Consider the following 12,843-nt stretch of genomic DNA (forward strand, 5'->3'; position numbering starts at 1 on the left):
TACCCAGCACCTCCACCAGATGTCACGAAGACAAGGACGAAGCAGTTGTCTTGAATGAGAAATACGTTTATTGGAGCGAACTTGTGCTCCCCTAACAACTCAAAAGAATACAGAGGTGGCGAAGCAGCGGTCAACAAAGTGACTTGCACAGGCGAGTGTCGTCGAATCGAATGCCCCGGCGTCCGCATTGCAGGCTTTTTATCTTTCGGCGCGTGGTTCTCGAAACGTCGATTCGCATCGAGAACATAGTAGATCCAAGAGGATTATTCTGGGCTGTTCACGTTAGATCGGAATGCTCTCCCTATCACAACAGATAACACATGCGGCACAGAAAGAAAGAATGGAACACGCGCTTCCCTTGGCGCAGAGATAACGCAGACCGGCGCAGCCGGGCGGTAAAAGCAAAACACAAATAAGCAAACCCAATGGATGGTTCGCAGCAATATATATATATATATATATATATATATATATATATATATATATATATATATATATATATATATATATATATATATATATATACATATATATGTATTTATATATATATATATATATATATATATATATATATATATATATATATATATAAATAGCCGACAGCACTGCGCTCGCACGCTCTGCCACGCAGGACCACCACCGGCGCTATGGCTCGCCCGTCTCCGGCGCTGTTCGCCTTCTACTCTTCGCTCGGTCCTATATATATATATATATATATATATATATATATATATATATACATACATATATATTCTGGTAGACTTGGTGCCATGGGAACCTAAAGAGGGTTCAACGCTAGTCGAACCCCTTCTTGACATGTCGTATACACTCGAGTGAGGGCCCGGGGTTTAAAAAGAAGGTCCCCTTCACCCTGAGTAGTCCGAGTGGCGCTGGCTACCACCCCCAGGCACAGGAAAAAAAATATAAAAAACGGGGCTCGGCACCATTTCGATAATGGTTCGCTTACCCGTGCTGTTAGTCCAGGCTTTTGTGCTCTGCACCTCCCATCCTTGGCAGCATGGATCGGACCTCGCTGCTACCGGTCACCAATTTCGGCCCTGGAATACATCCCAGCTCGCCCCGCCAACGTTGGATGAAGCTGTGTCCTGCGTCTGGCAACGGGGATACGTCACCGCTGCTGTCGTCACCGGAGGAGCGGAATATAAGGACCACTCAGCGGCCGTCCACCTTGGGCACGGCACCGTTTCGAAGGTGGTTAGCTCATCCGTGCTGTTATTCCAGGCCTTTCTGATCTGTACCTCCCGTCCTTGGCCGCATGGATCGGAGCTCGCCGCTACTGGTCACCAATTTCGGCCCTGGAATACATCCCAGCTCCCCTCGCCAAAGTTGGGTGCAGCTGTGTCCTGCGTCTGGCAACGGGGATACGTCACCGCTGCTGTCGTCACTGGAGGACCAGAATATAAGAAGCTCTCAGCGGCCATCCAAGATGGTTCGCTCACCCGTGCTCTTATTCCATGCCTTTGACCTCTGGACCTCCCGTCCTTGGCCGCATGAATCGGGGCTCGCCGCTACCGGTAACCAATTTTGGCCCTGTAATACATCCCAGCTACCTCCGCCAAGGTTGGAATGCAGCTGTGTCCTGCGTCTGGAAATGGCGTTACGCCACCGCTGCTGTCGTCACCGGAGTAGCGGAATATAAGGAGCACTCAGCGGCCATCCACCTTGGGCACGGCACCGTTTCGAAGATGGTTCGCTCAACCGTGCTGTTATTCCAGGTTAGTTACCGGAACTGTGCTGCTTGCGCAAAAGTAGCAATCGCTGTTTGTTGGCGGTGTCGTGCCCACCAGAGTTGCTCGATGTGAAAAAGCATATAACCTTTTTGTTGAATCATATGCCGTCTGTTCTGTCAAATCTGCTCTTGATTCTATCTGGTGACGGGGAAGCCAACCCCGGTCCAATGAGCAAATCATCACAGGCGTTTGATTCCACGTTAGCAGCAATACGCAAGCTGAAAACTCGGCTTGGGGCTGTGCTCTCTGACCTAAAGATCGTCAAGGATAACCTGGAGGGTACAAGAAACGAAATAAAGGCACTAACAACGGAAATTGCTGCGCTCGGTTCAAACGCTTCTTTGTCAAGTGCTACCGTTGCTCCTCCAAGTGACAATGCTTTAAAAACTATCGCTACCCAGCTTAAACAATAACTTCTAGGTGTGACGATGCTGAGAACTGCATGCGAAGGTCTAACTTGCTGTTTTTTTTTAAATTGAGGATGACGAAAAAAAGATTGGGCGGGATCTGAGGAAAAAAATAATCGCTTTTTGTTCTCAAACGCTGCAAATTCCTACAACCTGTGCTCATTTCGAACGTGTACATAGATTAGGCAAGTTCATGACGGAAAAAATTGTCCAATATTGGCGCAGTTCACCTCATTCAAAGACAAGAATAATACCCTAGGCGCTGCTCACAAACTAAAAACACAAATTATGCTATCGGTAAAGACTTTTCCTTTTCAACTCGGTTAGCTAGAAGGATATTAGTAACGTTTGCCCGAGATCTAGACAAACCTTTCAAGCTGACTGTTGACAAACTGCACCTAGATAAAAAAAAAAACTTTTACAAAGCAACAGACACCGTCGTTCTATTTAAAAGGCAGCTAGAAGGTGCAACGCGCTCTCAAGTTGCTAATCAGTCTCTATCACCTCGCTCAGGTTCGTCACTATCAATTGCTCTAACCAACATTCGGAGCGTACTGCAAAAATGTAACCAAGTCTGTTCCTTCTTAGACGATACTAATGCCGACATCGTTGGCCTAACAGAAACGTTGCTGAATTTTGACATAAACGATAGCGAAATTCTCCCTCATAACAAAACATATAACATAGATCGTTAACGCAGGACAAACAAAAGAGGTCATGACATTTTGCTAAAGGTTAAGGAACCATTTCTTCATACCTTGTGTCATTTCACTCTGCCGTCAAAATCATATGGATTGCTTGTTTAATGGCTGCCGCTAAAATAGTAATAGGTGTTTGTTACCACCCTCCTAATTCCTCGTTTTCCTTTCTGAATGACTTGCGCGCGAGTTTGGCTATGGCTACCCAGTTATGTGCTGCCCACGAAACGTATCTCCTTGGTGATTTCAATTTTCCGGACATTGACTGGGTTCATCTATCATCGTCCTGTCACGATTCATTAAAACTAATTATATTACTTTAGATTTCAATCTCTTCCAAGTAGATAATGAACCCACCCGAGGGTTCCACATTTTAGATTTAGCATTTACAAGTGCTCCTGAAAGCATTCACTCTGTCCTGAACGGAGATGGTTTCAGTGATCATAATATGCTCATTATAACACTTAACTTGCCATTACCACCTCCCGGCTTCAATGTAAACAAAAACTTTACGACTATAACAAGGCGAACTACAATGAAATGAACAAAGAGCTTGAGGTGTTCTCTACTACAGAACTAATGCCCTCCTTTGAAAGATGTCACGAAGACAAGGACGACGCAGTTGTCAAGAAGGAGAAACAAGTTTATTGGAGCGAACTTGTGCTCCCCTAACAACTCAAAAGAATACAGAGGCGGCAAAGCAGCGGTCAACAAATGACTTGCGTCGGCGAGCGTCGCGGAATCAAATTCCGCGGCGTCTGCGGTGCAGGCTTTTATCTTTCGGCGCGAGAGTTTCTGAAACCGTCGATTCACATCCAGAACATTGTAGATCACAGAAGAATATTCTGGGCTAGTGGCGTTAGGGCGAAACACTCTGCTTATCTGAATGAGATAGCCCGTGCGGCATAAAAATGAAGAATGGAACACGCGCTTCGCATGGGACACAGAGAACAGAGCCGGGCATTAAAAACAAACAATAAATAAACAAACCCGTGCATGGTTCGCGGCAAAACTAACTGGTCGCTCTTTCGAAATAAAATATATACTTTGGTTAAGAAATACGTGCCCCTCCTATCCATCTAAAATGATAGAGCTAACCCATGGTTCAATTAGTTCCCTTCATGCACGAAAGGACAAGAAGAAACGCTTATATAAAAGTGCCAGAGGCTCGGTTACTAAGGAGGCCTGGCAGAAGTACACAGAGTGTCTGCAAAATTTCTCGTTGGCCATATCTACTGTTAAAAATAAATACTTCTCAAATGACCTACCTTCTATCCTAAAAACTAATCCCAGAAAATTTTGGCAAGAAATATCCCCCCCGCGCGATACTAACAAGATTGTAATACACCATGATGAGCACATTCTCATTCCTGAAAGTGACTGCCCAATCGTAGTCAGCACATTTTTTTTGTCAGTATTCACTAAGGAAGATTATTCCAGCATTCCTTGTTTTGATGACCTAGACTATCCATACATGCAAGCGATTGTCATAACTGCCGAAGGAATTGAATGTCTTATAAATAACATTAAAATATCTACTTCCGCAGGCGTTGATAATATTAATTCGAAAATACTAAAAAATACCAAGGCTATTTCAAGTAAGATTTTGCACCACAGCTTCTTGCAGTCCTTATCATCCGGACAGTTGCCGAGTGACCGGAAAACGGCTAAAATTGTGCCAATACATAAAACTGGGTATAAAAATTCACCCTACAGCTACTGTCCTATTTCCCTAACATGCATATGTTGCAAATTGCTTGAACATATTATCGCTTCTGACATTTACTTTTACCTCGAAACCAATATAATTTTTCTTTCATAAACAGCATGGCTTAAGAAAAGCTTTTTCTTGTGACACGAAGTTTTTTTTTTAATTTACCACTGACTTGCACTCTAACATGTACAATAACTTGCAAACTGGCTGTATTTTTCTTGATTTTTCCAAAGCTTTTGACCGTGTCTCCCGTTACCGTTTAATCTTTCAAGTGTCCGCCCCTCGACTAGATTCATTAACATCATCTTGGCTACGTAACTTTCTTTTTATGCGTGAACAGTTCACGGCAGTAGATGATTATACCTCGCCGCTATCCTCAGTCACTTCGGGTGTGCCTCAGGGCAGCCTTGTCGGTTCCCTACTCTTCTTAATATTTATTAATTATTTGCCTTCACGCGTCACATCCTGCATGCGCCTTTTTGCTGACATCTGCTTAATTTATAGAAAAATAAATGACCCCACTGACCACGTAACCCTTCAAAAACACTTAAACCTTATCTGCGATTGGTGCAACACATGGCTAAGGTCTTTAAAGTTAACTAAATACCAGAAAATACCTTTTGGCCGAAAGCACACTTACACAAACTTTTGTATTTTCTGAACAACCATTTAGTTTCTGAGGCACTAACATATAAATACCTAGGCGTGCTCCTAACGGCAAATCTTTCATGGTCAACCCACTTTAACGCAATATCTGCCAAAGCCTCACGATCATTAGGATAGTTACGTCGAAATTTGCATGCTTCTCCGTCTAACAATCGTCAACTAGCCTATATAACATTTCTATTACCACAACTACAGTTCACGTCCTCAGTTTGGTCCCCCTATGAAAATTATTTTGTTGATAAACTAGAAGCCGTAAAAAAATTGCACAGCTCTGTTTATATCCAAATCAAACGACTTCAGTTCAAGCACAACAAAAATAAATTATAATCTTCCACTTGAACCACTGCATATCCGTCGGCAACTCGCGCTTCTATGCATGTTTCACAAATACATTAATCATGCCAGAACATCTCCATTACCCACTGTAAGCCCTCTTTTCACATGACGCAGATTATTTAATCAACGCGGCTTTACCAGAATCTGCGGCACCACAAACTCTTTCAATTCATCGGCCCTCCAACGTGTTATCGGGTCATGGAACGATCTGCCTGATAATATTGTATCGCTGACTAACCCAGAAACATTCCGAAATCACCTGCACAAGCATTTTTCCGTGTAAAACCTCCAAACGAGAACGCTGGCATTCCTTTCTGTTAGCACCATGATGTTTCCCTTTTTCTTGCTTTCCTTTTATTTGCGGTTGCGGCTAGCACACAATATGTTATTATTGCTTGTACTTACTTTCTTGCCACTCTTGCTCGTTGTTATCATGTTCTTTTTCTCTTGTTTCACTGACTTGTTGCTGTATTATATATCTAGTTTTTGTAAAACTTCTCTTGTGATTTCTTCATGATCTGCCCTTTTGCCCCCCTTACCCAATGCCGTGCTGGGCCTGTAAGGTATTTTGAATAAATAAATAAATAAATAAATAAAAAAATAAATAAATAAATAAATAAATAAATAAATAAATGCCCCAGAAAGTGGAGGGCAAAATCACCCAGCCGATAGCGTAGTGGTCATCGCACCAGACCGGTATTCTGGAGTTTGTGGGTTCGGATCCCACCTGAGGGGCACTTTTTATCCGCTTTCTTTCTTCCCGAATTCTTTATCTGTTTCAATGACCTACCACATCCTCCCCTTTGTTTTCCGAGGTTTTCTTGAGTGCCAACTCTCATATCAGTCTTATATGAACGAGCCCCTCATTTCCAATTCTAATTCGCTACATGCATAGCTAGGGCATCTGCTCTGGTAGTCTTGGTGCCATAGGAAGCTTGAGATGGTTCAGCGCTAGTGGACCACTCTTGACATGTCGTAGATATTCGAGTCACGGCGCGGGGGTAAAAAGAAGGACCTCTTCACCCCGAATTGTCCGAGTGGCGCTGGCTACCACCTCCAAGCACAGGAAAGAAAAATACCTTAAAATAAATACCACAGAAAGTGGAAGGGAAAATCGCCCCGCCGGTAGCCTAGTGGTCAGCGCACCAAACCGATATTCTGGTGGTCGTGGGTTCGGATCCCACCTGGCGGGCATTTTTTCTTCACTTTCTTTCCGAATTATTTATGTTTAAGTAACACATCCACACACTCTCCTTTGCTTTCCGAGGTTTTCTTGACTGCGAACTCTTATTTCTGTCTCATTTTCAACGAGCCCCTCACTTTCCCGCTGTAAGTCGCTACATCCATAGCGAGGGCCTCTGATCTGGCAGTCTTGGTGCCATAGGAAGCTTAAGAGGGTTCAACGCTGGTCTACCACTCTTGACATGTAGACACTCGAGTCACGGCCCGGGGATTAAAAAGAAGGTCCCCTTCACCCCGAGTAGTCCGAGTGGCGCTGGCTACAACCCCTAAGCAGAGGAAACAAAAATACCTAAAAATAATTCCCCAGAAAGTGGAGGGGAAAATCACCCCACCGGTAGCGCAGTGGTTATCGCACCAGACCGGTATTCTGGAGGTCGTGGGTTCAGATCCCACCTGGCGGGCACTTTTTCTCCACTTTCTTTCTTTCCAAATTCTTTATCTGTTTCAATCACCTACCCCGTCCTCCCCTTTGCTTTCCGAGGTTTCCTTGACAGCGAACAAACAGTTATCTCTGGCTTATTTTCACCGAGCCCCTCATTTTCATATTCTGATTCGCAATATATATATATATATATATATATATATATATATATATATATATATATATATATATATATATATATATATATATATATATATATATATATAGGGAACGAGAGGGCTTTGAAGATGGTCACCAGATAGAAATAATACTTTGGAGAAGGTAGCGGCCACAGACCTTTGCCAACGTTTCGACAAGGAGACTTGTCTTTTTCAAGGCCTTGAAAAAGACAAGTCTCCTTGTCGAAACGTTGGCAAAGGTCTGAGGCCGCTACCTTCTCCAAAGTATATATATATATATATATATATATATATATATATATATATATATATATATATATATATATATGTGTGTGTGTGTGTGTGTGTAGAAAGATAGAGAGAGAAATAAGTGAGATCTGGAAGATGGCAGAATGCGCAAGAAACATTCAAACAACGCAGCCACCTCGGTTATTGAAGATGTTGTAGCTGATACTTGTACTTATCCATAGAACTGCAGTCTCCCAAGTTGTGCCTACTCTTAACGAGACCTTCTGCACACGCGGTGCAGAATGTTGGTGTCATGGCGGTCCTCAGTTTTATTTTGCTCGACAAAAACGTACAGAAAGAAAGATCGTGCTCATTGTGGTAACGAGGGTGAACCCACCATTAAAGTCAGGAAAATTATTGTCGGGGAGCGTCCGTCAGTCTCCGTCATGAAATTCTTTTGTGATTAGACGTGTCTATGGAGCAACAGCAAGAACCGTAGCGCCAGAAGGGGGCTCCGTAGGGACCCCCGCAAACCAACGCGACGAGAATTCGGCGGGGCCGGTTTAGAAGGGCAGCGAGAGTGGGCAGTCCGCACCCATGTCCCCCCATCGTCCCTGGACCATAAGCCCGCTGTTGCCGCTACAAGCGGCCAAAACCAACGCAAGGACACATAGTGAAGGCATTCATTTTGTCACGGGTAGTGACCGCATCGCGAGTATAAGTACGTTTTTAAAAGCGTGATTTCTGAATGTGGATTTTTTCTACGTTGTATGGCGTGCCAATCACCGTCTCAAGCCATTAAAATGGTGTTTTTTTAGCGTTTCCATCTTTTATTTCGGTACTGCGCTTTACGAATGCGTGTTTGGGCTCTATTGTAGAATGCACATGGCAATCGCCCCGCAATAATAAGTGCAACATAGAGTACATGAATTGCCACACTTATGTTCAAGGAATATTCTGTGGTCTAAAACTATTTGTTCAGAGAAAAACATAGAGATGCAGTATAAAAATGCCTTCCCTAATACGCAGATGAGGAATGATACACATTGAGTGTTTCCATGAATTGGTATTCACACGATCAAAAGAGTCGAGAAACGCTAACAATAAACATAAAGACATTCTTCCTTTTTTTATTCGCAACACCCCTACTCGCACGGCACAATTACACGAAATTAAAAACTGTCAATTTCAAAACAATGCTAATATGGATATCTGTACTAATACTAAATTATAAACTTCTACTTCCAGAGATAGATCGCTGGTCCCTCGAAGGTATGGAGATTTATTTTATCGTGCAACCCTTTTGTTAGAATTAGAAATACAGATGTCGCCGAGGAGTGTAAAATATCTAAATGGTAGTTACCTCAAACACTTATGGGCTCTGCAAGCATGCCGTAAGAAAGCCCAATATTTCTGCTTTTTTTAAACAAAACTTTAAAAAGGACGTATTTTCTCATTGAAGGGTAGTAGTACCTTCCGTGCTTGCAGTTGTGGTAAGAAGCGGTGGTTTGTTTTATAGCAATATTGACGACAGGTTGCTTTGAAGAGTGAGATTGATTTTATTATATTTTACCTGCGGCAACACACTAACGGAAACTCTAAACCTTTACAAAGAAGAAGGGCGTTGGGTTCTGCTTTTGTAAAAATAATCGTACAGTTCTCAATTATTTAGCTTTTAAAACACACATCTGGCGCCCTAGTTATCTCTTTTTGAACAACACAGATCGCATTGCACGAGGAACTTTTCTTTTTGTCACTCCCTCAATAAATTACAAGCAGGTTCGAAAGCTCGTGGATTTCGTTCGCCTTGATCTACTTGGTGTTCTGATGGCAAGGCCCAGTAAATACTGTGGAAGAAACTGTTCTAAAACGGGGCAGATAAATATTGCTGCAAGAATTTGTTTGCATTCCAAATTGACACAGTCAAGAATATGAACAAAAAATGGCTCCTCATTGCTCAAAAATTGAATATTTTTCTTTATGGATATACGGCCGACTCAGTATTTGTTTGTCCAATGCAAACTGAAGGACGATTCGAACGACTCGATCATACATGCAAAAGAATAAATATCGACTTAAGACCGACCTAATTGAAGTGTACTGTAGTGTTTTCCTTTCAAAATTAAAAATTCTTTGCTTTTATTGTGAAAATGATCTCTTCAATGTAGTACAATATCTTTCAACCGCAAAAGAAGTATGTGGGTACCTCTCAATTTTTGCAACCAATATTTGCTTTATTGCAAACCACCTTTTTTTCGCAGTTGTACCGTTCATCCTATAAGTTTAGACAAGCGCATATATGTTGTTTTGACGTTTACGTTTTGCATATGTGTTTTGTTATTTCAGTGACGAGCGGTTTGTGCACACAATGTACGTATGGGACATCTATGCACAACTTTCACAATATCTTACCAACTATTTGATGGTGTCATTCAAGTGGCCTTTGTTGAGAACTACGAAGTATGACGTACCCCATTAGCGTATTGTTTATACTGTTTAAATTACTCCTCAGCTGCATTTCAAAATTCGGACGCCCACACACAGGTTACGTCGAAACATTACTTCGACTGCATTGCCAATACTAAAAATACCGTTGCTTCAGATGGGCATATTTGTATTTAAATTTATTGATACATTAAACCATTTCCCCATCCCCATGGAGTCCAATATATGGAAGATCGTCTGTATAATTATAAATTTGTTTAATTGTGAGTAAAGGCGATGAAAAAAGATATTTAGGTAAAACACGCGTGGTAAATAACAAGATTTACATTTTACCGTTGATGTTGAGGGAATATAGGAACCGCGTATTTTATTTTAATTCCGTCTACGTGCTAATTCGCCATTTGCAAATACCGGATGTGCACCTAAAGATCATAACAAAATCCCATTTCGCATGGTGTAGTGGAATGTTTAACACAACGTTTCCTTTCTAACTCCTTGTCTTTATCCTCTATAAAATAGTAGCCCTTTGCCCACGGTGTACCTACCTCGCGCCTCCAGCGGAGTTGAAGCAGAAGCAGTTCAGGAAAGAAATACCTCACCTAAAAAGTTACCAGAGATTCCCGGAATTTATAATCAATACATTCTTTTTGATTTATCCTTGTGTGTAAATTACGTTACAACAGGCTTGCTCGTTTGCATGCATTATTAGTACATATCCATAAAAAATAATTTGAAATTTACCATATGGTAGTACTTTAACCACAAAAACCATGTTATGATTCCCAAAAAAGCTGATTCTGTGTGTTACTGTGCCTTTGACAAACATAAACAGATTCAAAGTATTTTAATCAAGTAATGTGCACCATTATTGTGGCAGCACCTGTTTTATGTACCTTCGCTCTGTACCCGCGTTGTGTTTATTTGTCTTTTATCGCCATTTGGCAGGCACCCTATGTCCCTAACAGAAACCTATCGCCTTTTTTTATTCAGCCGACTTCACAAAGTTTTGTAACACGCCTTTTTTCTTGCATGTCTTAACAAACATCAAAAATTATTCATAAATTTCCGTTCATAGCAATAGCAATGCTTTTAAGGAACACTTTGTTATTATTTCGCTTGAACATATATTGTGGTTTGCTAGAGCATGTAAACCCAGAAGTATGAATTGTTTTGGGGGTGCCAACCACCCAAACACATTAAAGCAGGTGTGTTTTTTGGCTTCTTACCAAACACTGGGGTGGCGCACGGGCGATAAAGTATCCCCAGTTTTTTTTTTTCTTAATCGAAAATTGAAGCTGAGGTTAACGTCCCCAATAACAATACGAGGCTGACTGACGGAGCATATGCACCTCACAGGATAACTACCATCAAAAGTGGAGCTGTGTAGACCGAGCCGTATTTGTCCGCCGCGCCAAACTATCAGGAAGTGTGAGGGGAAGTGACGAGGTCGCAAGAGCTCCACTAGCAATGAGGGGGAGTGCGCCCCTCAAAAAAAGTTCTTAGGTGGTCCCGGGGATAGAATCCATGCCCTCGGGGCTTGAAACCGTCCGCCTAACCATTCGGCCTCCCTAGAGGCCTGTGGAGTATTGCGTTAGCATCAGCTAGGAGCAATAATATGTGAGCCTTATGGAAATAAAAGCACTTCACATAGTCGGAATCGAACCGGCGTAACACGGATTAAGCACCCTGTGTCTATCCAATTGAGCTATGATTGCATTCCGCGACACAGCCTTTCCATTGGCTCTGGAAGTAGCCGTGGTTCTAGTAATGGCTGACGGTTTAAACTTCGGGAAAGTTTTGAAACCCTCCGATCGAAACGATGCGGGCCCGCTACCTATGAACACCTTCAGCGGAATGCTTGGAAATGAATTTGAGGTGCACTAGCTGCTCTCCAATGAAGGGAGAGGTCCGCCAGCTCAGCTATTTCTCAAGCTTTGCACCACTAGGGCCAACTGCGACGGTTTTTGCTTGTTATCAGATCTCATATATCCGATGACGAATAAAAGGATTCCTGCTTTCCTGGGAGTTTTCAGACGCGCACCTTTTAAGGGGAAACACAGACAAAGCTAATGCCCACTTTTTGAAGCGCTTCATTGCTGGGGATCTAGACACGCCTCCCTGTTTCTTCTCAGTCTCCTACCAAGGCTTATTACGCAGGCGGCCCTTTCACGTTCAAGGCAGAAGGCTTGAGGTTTGATGGCAGGGAGAAGTGCAGCGTTTCCCTGAACCGCAGGTGCTGAAAGTTTCTTCGCAGTTGCTTTCATAACGGAAAGACTTGTCAAAAGAACGCATGTAGGAAGACAATTCAGGACACGTTTGCTTTCGTGTTGCTCCGTCTAGTGTGCAGATTTTGACGATACCGGAACGACAGAGCTCAGTGAACGCGAGTTCAGATTGGGGTATCACTGTCATCCATATAGGCTTTTTTTAATCTGAACGATTACAACCTGATGGGCAATGTAGATATTAGGAAAACATGTTTTCTTGAGGTATTTCTAAAATTCATACCGCCGCCTACTGGCTCGGCGAAGGTGGCTCCCTCGGTGGCCTCAAGAGACAACATACATAGAACTTCTCCTCCCAATTTATAATCCCAAACTCTTGAGCACTCTTTGGAGAGCCGCCTATATGTCGAGCAACGGCGATGTATATTAGCTTGGTAGTAGCATCGGTCACATTCAGGGGTGTCGTACAGGCATTGGTGTGCGGCAGTTCTTCGTGGTTGCAAATAGTGTTCTGAAAACGCCACACTGAAGATTTGTCGTTGGTAAAGTGTGTTGTACCCAGGAGGTTGC

This window comes from Haemaphysalis longicornis, unplaced genomic scaffold (genome assembly GCF_048455015.1).
Source record: "Haemaphysalis longicornis isolate Haplotype H1 unplaced genomic scaffold, Haemaphysalis longicornis Haplotype H1 scaffold_8, whole genome shotgun sequence".
Classification (NCBI taxonomy): Eukaryota; Metazoa; Arthropoda; class Arachnida; order Ixodida; family Ixodidae; genus Haemaphysalis; species Haemaphysalis longicornis.